Source organism: Amblyomma americanum, chromosome 4 (assembly GCF_052857255.1).
Source record: "Amblyomma americanum isolate KBUSLIRL-KWMA chromosome 4, ASM5285725v1, whole genome shotgun sequence".
Lineage (NCBI taxonomy): Eukaryota > Metazoa > Arthropoda > Arachnida > Ixodida > Ixodidae > Amblyomma > Amblyomma americanum.
Window position 1 is genome coordinate 193,940,103 of NC_135500.1, and position 8,995 is coordinate 193,949,097.

The 8,995-nt window shown below is 48.8% G+C and overlaps 1 protein-coding gene and 1 non-coding gene across 2 annotated transcripts in view; one reads left to right on the forward strand and one right to left on the reverse strand.

The window, feature by feature from the left end:
• Positions 1–1,014: 1,014 nt before the first annotated feature.
• TRNAT-CGU (transfer RNA threonine (anticodon CGU)) lies at positions 1,015–1,086 on the reverse strand. The gene has a single exon. It is a non-coding gene; the product is annotated as a tRNA-Thr (tRNA).
• A 1,051-nt stretch (positions 1,087–2,137) lies between these two features.
• The window catches only part of LOC144128938 (uncharacterized), a 123,871-nt gene continuing 117,013 nt past the window's right edge, over positions 2,138–8,995 (forward strand). The window contains exon 1 of the mRNA XM_077662759.1: positions 2,138–2,702. The gene's annotated coding sequence lies outside the window, so the exon portion shown is untranslated. The remainder of the gene's footprint in view (positions 2,703–8,995) is intronic.

Sequence of the window (8,995 nt, forward strand, 5' to 3'; positions counted from 1 at the left end):
CAGAGATTAACGTGCAGCGAGGGAGCCTGGCTTACATTATCATCCAGCGTCCTCCTCTCAGGGGTTCTGAAGAAACAGCAATTTTTTTTATATCATTTGGAAAATTTTTGCTGCGGTGGCGGCCACCCCTCGGTTCCCCTTAGCGCCACAACTGCCGAGTTGGACAAAAATTTTTCGGAGCCTTACATTATGGCGTTCTTCATTGTCATTGAAATCTTTATTTGGTACCATCTTTCTCCTACAAGCTGGAGGAAATACTAGGGGCAGGAACTGAAAGCTACAAACATAGTAGCTTGACGGGGCTCCTACCCCTTTCTTGGCATAGGTAGCGAACAGACCAGCATGGAACTTTGCATTCCCAAAAGGTAACAGCTAGGCATACATCTAATATTGGCTGTACAGTTATGATAACAATGATTTAAGCAAAGAACACAAACGTAACAAATGTCGAAAGTTATGGACACGCATACACACATTCTGCTCTTGCGCTTAACAAGAACACGTAGCTCATAGCGTTGCTTTGACAAGCAAAGTTCATCAACGTTGTCACTGTTACTTTCAACTTGTGACCAGTTCAGAGATCTATCCAATCTTCTTTTCTTATTTTAGAACGAATGTGAGTTATTAAGCAGCTAACCGCATGTGCCAGTTAATCCAAGCTTGATCTAACCCTCGCTAAAAGAGGTGGCAGTTTTGGCTTGTGCTGCAGGGGTTAGGAGTGAGAACTGCGGAATATTAAAGCGGAAGATGCTGTGAATTAGTTGGAGTAAACTCGTTGGTTTACTAAACTGCACCTTTAGCGAGCGTATTAAATGAGTACGGCAGGGCCTTTAGAATGCCTATAGGCTGCAGCGCAGAAGGGGCACGGCTGAAGTGCGGCGCGCGCTTTAGCGGCGAATTTTCTATTTTTGTGCGCTTATGCTGCCGTTTTGAAAAGCCTACAGCAAAAGGTAACATTTTTTCTTAAAAGTGCACACATAAAAAGAAAAAAAAGAAATGAAGTAAAAAATAGGTTGCCGCCAGTGAGGTTTGAACTCACGACCCCTGGTTTACGAGACCAGTGCTCTACCACTGAGCTATAGCGGCGCTGGTCTCAGCAGTTTTAAAAGGCGATCAGATGCTGCATCACTCCTCTTTCGCTTCTGCCAGTTGTCGTTTGGCTTTGTTTTGTCGTCTTTTCTGTCCGCAGCAGTCTTTTCCATGCCCGGTTTTCATTCACCCTTTCTCTCGTTCACGTTGCTCTCTGAAGCACATTGAGCGACGTTGTCGACTTGACGATTTTCATGCTACGGCAGCATCGAGAATATCGAGACACGGTTTGTTTCGGTGTTATGAGTTTGCGTCCCACTTGATCCAGCTGAGATTCGAAAGTTACATGCACGAGTCATGTCTTCCCACCTGTACTGGTCGGTGTGAGCCGCTGCGGAATTTCGCTGGCGTCAATCAGTTCGCATTCGAGTGTCAGCGTACTTCCGAGACAGCGGTTCTGCCAAAGCGGTAGACATCTCGACCAAATGCCGCTTCTCACGTTGACTGCAATCTCCTCAATGTGCCGCGCATACAATTTCATGATTAGTACAAATTTCAGGACGTTGCGCCTTAAATTTATTTGTACCGGCCTGGAAGCAAGCACTGCAGTGTTAATTTTACGAAAGCGCTAGCAGTACCACTCCTGCAAACACGCAAGTGACGTAACGTTGTCATGTGCTACGAAATAAAATGAGAGTAATTTAATCGGGGACGACTGTGACTATCTCCCGCAAGAACTCACCAGGACAGCATTGTGAAGCCCTATTGGTTCTAAAGCTTTTTTTTTAATACAGATATTATAATCTTAAAAAACTTCACTTTCCAACGCCGTGCGGTCAAACGAGAAATATTTGCCGTTGCGACAGCGGACACAAATTTGGATTGAGCGGTCCGAAAAGACAGCGAGCAAATAAAAGTTGAGGCGCATATCGCTCGCTTTGGAAACAACGAAAAAGTTATTGGAAGATGCGACTCTTCAAAGAGCGGCTTTGCGAATGACGCGAACGGGCGGAAAGCACCCGTCAACGTAAAAACCACTGAGAACAAGAAAGTGCAAAAAGAGCATAAAGGGAAACAACTCTATCGCTAACGATTGCCGCGCCGCGGCATTTGCTGCGGCCGCGTCTGAAAACATCATCCGAGTCGTCTGCTTCTTGGCACAGTGCGGCCGATACAACGTTTCGCATCGGAGCGTGCGCGCCGGCTTGGAGCCAGTGTTTTTCGACCGGCAGCTTTTTCTCCGCGTTGTCACTGTGTGCTGGACTCTTGCTTTCTTTGGCGTGCTGCGCAGCCGCCACGGGCCAGCGCGGGTGGCATTTTTGACAAGAAGTCTCGCGGGGCTCGCCTCTCGCTCTTTTGTGTGTTGCCACTGTTCCTGATCGTCTGCTTGGTGTGTGTTTTCCGACGTGCGTTCCGACTTATGCTGGGAGCTGCAAACGAAGCGCCTGGTCTGGAACGACGTCGTGAGAGCTCTCTTTCCGAGAGATAGGCGACAACCGTCGCCCAGCGGCGGTGGTCCTGCCGTGCTTCTTGACCCCCGCTGTGGAATTCGGGAGATAAGAAGTCATTTGGGAACCGTCGCCTCTCGGCCACCGCTCCATTTGTTTTCCCCGCTATCAGTCTGCTGGAGACGTGGATGCGTGGACCGTCTGACCAACAGCGTTCGCCGCTAGGTGAGTGCCGCGCAAATCCTGATTGTTTGTTCTAGGATTTGTATGGCATTTTTTTTTTAATAGCTCATGAAGGAATGCAGAACAAATATGTAAAAAATGGAAACGGAGGTAACAGGCTTCTGCAAAGACCGTCATCTCGTGATGTCTGTACAGGCAAAATCTTCATTCGCCCAGATGCACTTTTCATCAAAGGATCATTACCGCGATATCTTGCGTGCATACAGCTAGCGCTGTCACAATATTTTTTTTTATTTCCTAGCGGCAAACCACTAAAAACTGCTAAGGCACATCTAGAAGTAAGTCACCGCAGTATTGCTTAACAGTCGGTTGAGTTTTAATTCTGGCGGCAACAGTTAACCAATTCAAGCTAGTTTTTTTTTTTAATAGTCAGCGTCTTTAAAGGCACTCTCATCCAGTTCTTTAAAAGCCGCTCACACGCGAGATACGTCCATTATCCAAACGTGGGCGCCCCGGTGTGGTCAAGAGATCGGCGATGGTTCCTTCTACCGCGCAGCGGTTAAGCAGTTCGTTGGTATTTTCTTCGGGGCGGGCACAGCTCTACTACGTCAGCGAAGAGCGGAAAGCCGACGCCATCCGTCTCTCGGCGCATACGTGCCTTCGCGTACAATGGCTGTGCTGTACATGCGCTGCGCTCAGCTCATTTCTTTGTGGTCTTTTACGGGCCATCCGATCGCTGTCATTCCTCGCGGGCTTCGGTTCATTGTTCTTGCTCCTTTAGAGCGCGCTGCAGCCTTTGGCGAAAGTCAAGCCGCCGCTTTCGCCATTTTTTATTTGCATTTTGAACAGTTTAGAGAGGGCGAATGGAGTAGAGGCCTTCTGTTAGTCGTTCACGTTTCTTTTTTTCTTTTTACTTTTCTTCGCGTTCAGTTTAAAAAGTCGCCCCGATGGCGAACGTGTCACTCGAGTGCCTGTCGAACGTCGCTCAACGTCTCCTGTTTCCAGCGCGCTTGTCATTCATGGGCCGCCTTTCACCGGGTGAAGGTGAAAGCGAACACGCGGGACGAGGCGGCTTCCGCTGGGGTCGACAACTGCGCAGTTTTGCGTGCGCTCGCCGGGAGCGATTGCCTGCTTCGTCTTTCAGCTGGCGAGGCCGCGTCGAAGCCACTTTGATCTCTCTCTCTCTCTCTCTCTTTTACTTCGTTATCTCTTGTTGAAACGGACATTTTGCGAAACTGCGCTATTGAGTTTTGTTGCGTAAAAGTGGACGGTCTTTTGTGCTTCCACAGACCACGCGTTGACTGAACAGCACGTGACAAGCGCGTTTGCTTCGTCGTATACCAAACTGCAGTGTGCCTTATATAGGTTGGTCGATTTTCGAGGATTCTTTGCGACGATGCACCTGATGTCCCGTAAAAGCCTTGCGTGATGGCATGAAGAAAAGAATGTTTGCTAAAAGAATGCGTAGAACCTCTTGTAGGACTAGGGTCAGTATTGTGCCTTTTACCAGCTTCAAGTGAGTGGCAAATCCAACTGCAGCGTCCCATGCGCTTTTTTAACGTTAGCCAGTTGCACAGACCGAAGCCTGCCTGCAGTTGAATTTCCGCCTTCAGGTAGCGATGAGAGGAAACTACTTGATGATGAAATCGGGGTTTCTTGATGACCCGGTGGTTCTACTCGCAAACATTCACATTACTCAAGGAAAGGAGAAGGTTAACTATTTATTTACAACATAGGTAAAAAAAACGAGAAGAAACAAAGCAAGGATAAAACTATTTACATGACTAAATCGTGGATCACACGAATTCAGCCCCCACTCAACCCAGAGCGCTTGGTTTCAAACCCTCTGTCTCCGCCCTTAGCGGGGACAGCAACCAATAAGATAACAAACGACACCCCTCACCAATCAGTGGTCAGGGAAAGGAAAATAAGGTTTCCGCCAACTAATCACAGATTGGGGAAAGAGTGCTGATTAAACATTTGGGAAAGGAGAGGTTGCAATCAAATAGACAAACAGCACAAACGCGACCACCCTCTCCCACGGCACCCACGGCCCAGCCGTTACCACTTTCCTATCTCTTTCGCACACGCGACAAAACGATCCCTAAAGTGTTTACAGAATACACCGCGCGCGCGAGACGAACACAGTCGTTACGGGAATAGTGGGTTTCCGGTCACTCGGCTAATACTCAGCCGTATCTCGTGCGCCCCCGAAACCTCGTCAACCCCTTAACAACCACGGGCCCCTTTGTTGGGGACTTCCGACCCCACTGGAGCGGCCTTCCTTGAGAACACAAGACCAACGAGTTCGCAGAAAGGTCAGCGAACTCCACACCTGCCCTGCGAAATATAATCGGCCCTGGACAAACCAAGCATTTTGCTCTCGGCTCATGATTCCACCATTTGCCGAAGCGCACACGTGGCCTGGTGGTTTGACCACTCCCTTCGCATGCGGGAGGTACTGGGTTCGATCCCCAATGCCGCCGGGCATACCCATCGTTGATACAATGAGTACACGATTTCCGCTGGCCTGGTGTGCACCAACCCTGGGATGAAATGCTTGGAACATTGGTATTTGGCCCCGCCATGTGTAAAAAACAATTTTGACATTTAAATTCAACATCATCATCCGCCAAGAGACAAACGCCCCTGAAAGACAGAAAAATAAAATAAACTCCAATACTCGCGTCTCTTGTTATCACCCAGTTCCATAAGCGCCAATGTTCTTCCTGGCCACATTAAACAAAGCAAGTCCAAAGAACCGCCACTCAGCTCAGTTTTATGCATTGTCCGTTGCACCTTCAGCCCCAGCAGCGAAATAGTTCAGCGGGGCGGCTGCACAGCTTCCGCCGACCCGCTGGCATGCATCGGAACGCAGTGTCAAAGTCAGTCTCGTCGCGAGCAGTGTCAAGCCGACAGCATTGCAGTCGACCTCCTCCCCATGTCGTCGTTGCTGCGCTGACACCGGAGGCCACCGTGCTCGCTAACGGTGCCGAGGTCACGGGCTCGGTTACCCGCTTTGGCAGCTCCGTTAGAATGGAACGGAGAAAATTACCTGCACACTTGCACTATATGCCATACCTGGTGTTGAAAGAACAAGAAAGTACAATTTTATATTAGCACTGTCGTTGTGAACGCGGTCGGCCAGCGTACACTATGTCGTGTGGCGAGGCAAGGTATGTAATGTAAATATCCGAAAGGCTTTCACTTCATCCACGTGCGATTGAGGTATATATGCTTAGTCTAATCGCGTATGCCTGCAAAAAGTTTAATAATGTCCATCGCCCAATCTGATCGCTGTGAGGAGGTACAGATGCGAGTAATAAGTTCTTTGCAAGAAACAAATTTGCGCAGAAAACCGCGCGGAACTGATTACTAAAACACGGATACAACACAAAAGTAGCCTTGCTCTGTTAACCAAATTTCTTTATTATTCTTCATGAAATATAAGAGCTCACTAAAATGATCATCGCTATTTGTCTGCAGAAACCAATAGCTTTCCTTTCCAGCCGTATGGCGGTGCTTATGTGGATGGTAATGAATAGTTATTCCGCTTATTTAAAACGGAGTACTCCACCTTTTGGAGGATCCCCTCAAGCACATTGTACAACCCTCGAGGAAGGCTATATGCTTCGTAAAAAGCCATTAGACTCTTCCGCATACCTGGGTAGTATAAAGTCAGTGATTGCGCGCCAATCAGAGCTCGCTTGCTTACTAATTGATTTGATCTATACATGTGCAGGTCAACGCTGTGTGACATAGCGCCGCCATATCGGGCTTATTTGTGTAACTACACCGAATTATAAATCAACGAGCGCACACGTGGCAAAGGTACGGCCCGCTGTATTGCGGATATGGCTATGGACTGCTACGCTGGAATGGTCTAGCGCGTTCCGAAATATCAGTAGGCGGGCGTTTTGACATTTCATCCTCATGAGTTCCGCTGCAGTGCCATCATCGTCCACTGCAGTACTACGTTCTTTCCCAATAATCTCTCGCTATTCATGTCCTAGCAGATTTCTTAATCCATCTGTTCCTGCTCACCTCACTCTAGACCATTCTCCACCTTCCTGGCTAAGTTACTCCCTCCATGGAATTTAATCTTACCTGTTCTTCGTTTGATGGGAATAACGCGCTACACTAGGAAATAACGACAACTGAAACGACAGACACAGGACAAGCGCGCAATAACAACAAACATTCATTCTGGCACGAGGGCACATAAATACATTTCATGCACATGCTCAAAACAATCAACTCATTGCCACCGGCTGTGTCGCACGCTCCTTCGTTTCTTGATTAGTTCTAACTCCTCGGGTGATAGCAACGCAGAGGAGCGTACGACACAGCTGGTAGCAATGAATTGATTGTCTTGAGCATATGCATGAAATGTATTAATGTGCCCTCGTACCAGAATGAATGTTTGTTGTTAGTGCGCGCTTGTCCTGTGTCCGTCGTTTCAGTTGTTATTTCCTAGTGTAGCGCGTTATTCCTATCAAATGTACAACCAACTAGCCCACATTGTTGCCTTTATGTTCTCCATATTACACACATTCCTCAATTGTCGCTGTAGGATGCCATTAAGCACGAGTTACCCCCTAATCCACGGTGCTCTCTGTCTCCCGACGTACACTCCCGTCCATAATATTACGGAACACTCTAGGGTGATCAGACTTCTGTCACGCCTCACGTGGCGAAAATTACGACGTACTTTATAGATATTTTAGAGCACATGCCGCCGCGCTTGCGTATGAACCCAAGAAACCATCACAACTTCTGTACAGAACGCGTGCGAAAAATTTCATACGCCGAAGCGTGCTCCGTAGCACTTAAGGCACATTTGTACGTATTTCGCCTGTGTCGAAATGAGGCCTGGAGCCGAACCCGCGTGAACTAGTGGTTGTGAACTCGAACGCCAAGCCTCCTGAGCCATCGCGGCGGGTGTGACTGCGCCGATGTTCCCGGGGTGAACGTGTGCACTTCGTCAGACTTGCGAAACTCGCAGCAGATGTCTGAGCAGACCTTTCGAATCGCGCCTGGTGACATTTTACATCTGTGCAGAAGCGATGCCACGCAGCGATGCCACGAGTGTCTTGTGTTTTGCCTGTCCGCGATGTGTCGAGGGTTCGCAAGGCACCGTCGCCGCACTGAAGAATCAGCGAAAGCCTCACCCAATGTACTCGCCCACGTAAACTGCCTTATTCTTCTGTGTCTGCTTGTCTTTTTTTTTCTTTCTGGTTCCGCTCGGGACGTCATATTCAGCATTCTTCAGACTTGGATAACTCCACGTAAGACAACAGCGGCGCGCACTTTAGGCGGCTGCCCGACGCAGAACGTGGCAAATGAAATTTTGAGTTAGAAAAAGCTCGTTCAGAAAGGTCCGCGTCCTCTCTTATATGTTAGCTCCACTTCGAGACCAGTGCGATGTCAGTGCACGTTAAAGAACCCCAGGTGGTAGAAATTCCCGGAGCCCTTCACTGCGGCGCCCCTCTTAGCCTGAGTCGGTTAGGGACGTTAAACTCTCATAAACCAAACCAAACCAGACTTCGAGACCACTGTCTACAGCAGTGGATAACAACAGCGGGATATATCTATAGCAATCCAATTCTGCCACAGCGGCCTCGCGTTCGCTGAGGCCGAAGCCGCCCAAGGGAGGGGCGGGGACATCGTCCGCGCGGATGGGGGACATCGGATTGCTGCTCAGATCCGCTAATATACTGCTGACGTCACCCGTAGCCATGTCGCGATCCTTCAGGAGCCGTGCAGAAACGTGCCCTTCGCTTGTGGTGTTCGCATCGTATTGAGCCTAACTTCCGGACGCAGATCGAGCATCTCATGCGGTGTATCGCGGTTTCCGGGTGAGTGGCAGGTGTATACGGTTAATACCCTTCCCACTAATTGCTCGGAAACGTGGCTTCGATCGGGGATTCATCCTATACCGCTCCGACGACCTTATCCAATGAGTCACGATCTGGTTTTTTTTTTTTTTTGCTTGACCGCATCTGCGTCATTTTTCCGGCTGATGTCGCGTTTGCGCAGACCAGCTCAGCGGCACATCATCGCTCGCTCATAGATACAAACTATCGGCCTACGCAGCTAGCGTTGCTTCTACCGTAGGCATGGTATGGGCGTTTGTTTCCTAAAATAATCCTTTATCTCCTTTTGAAGGAGACGGACGTTCTAGTCCACCTGCTGCAGTTAACCCTTCACATATCTGATTTCCAACCATGTAACGGATATATGGGACGTATACCGTGAGGTTGTGGCTGCTGTCATTTTAACTCATATATTGGTTGGTTGAGTGACTGATTGATTAGGGATTTTCACGTGTCAAA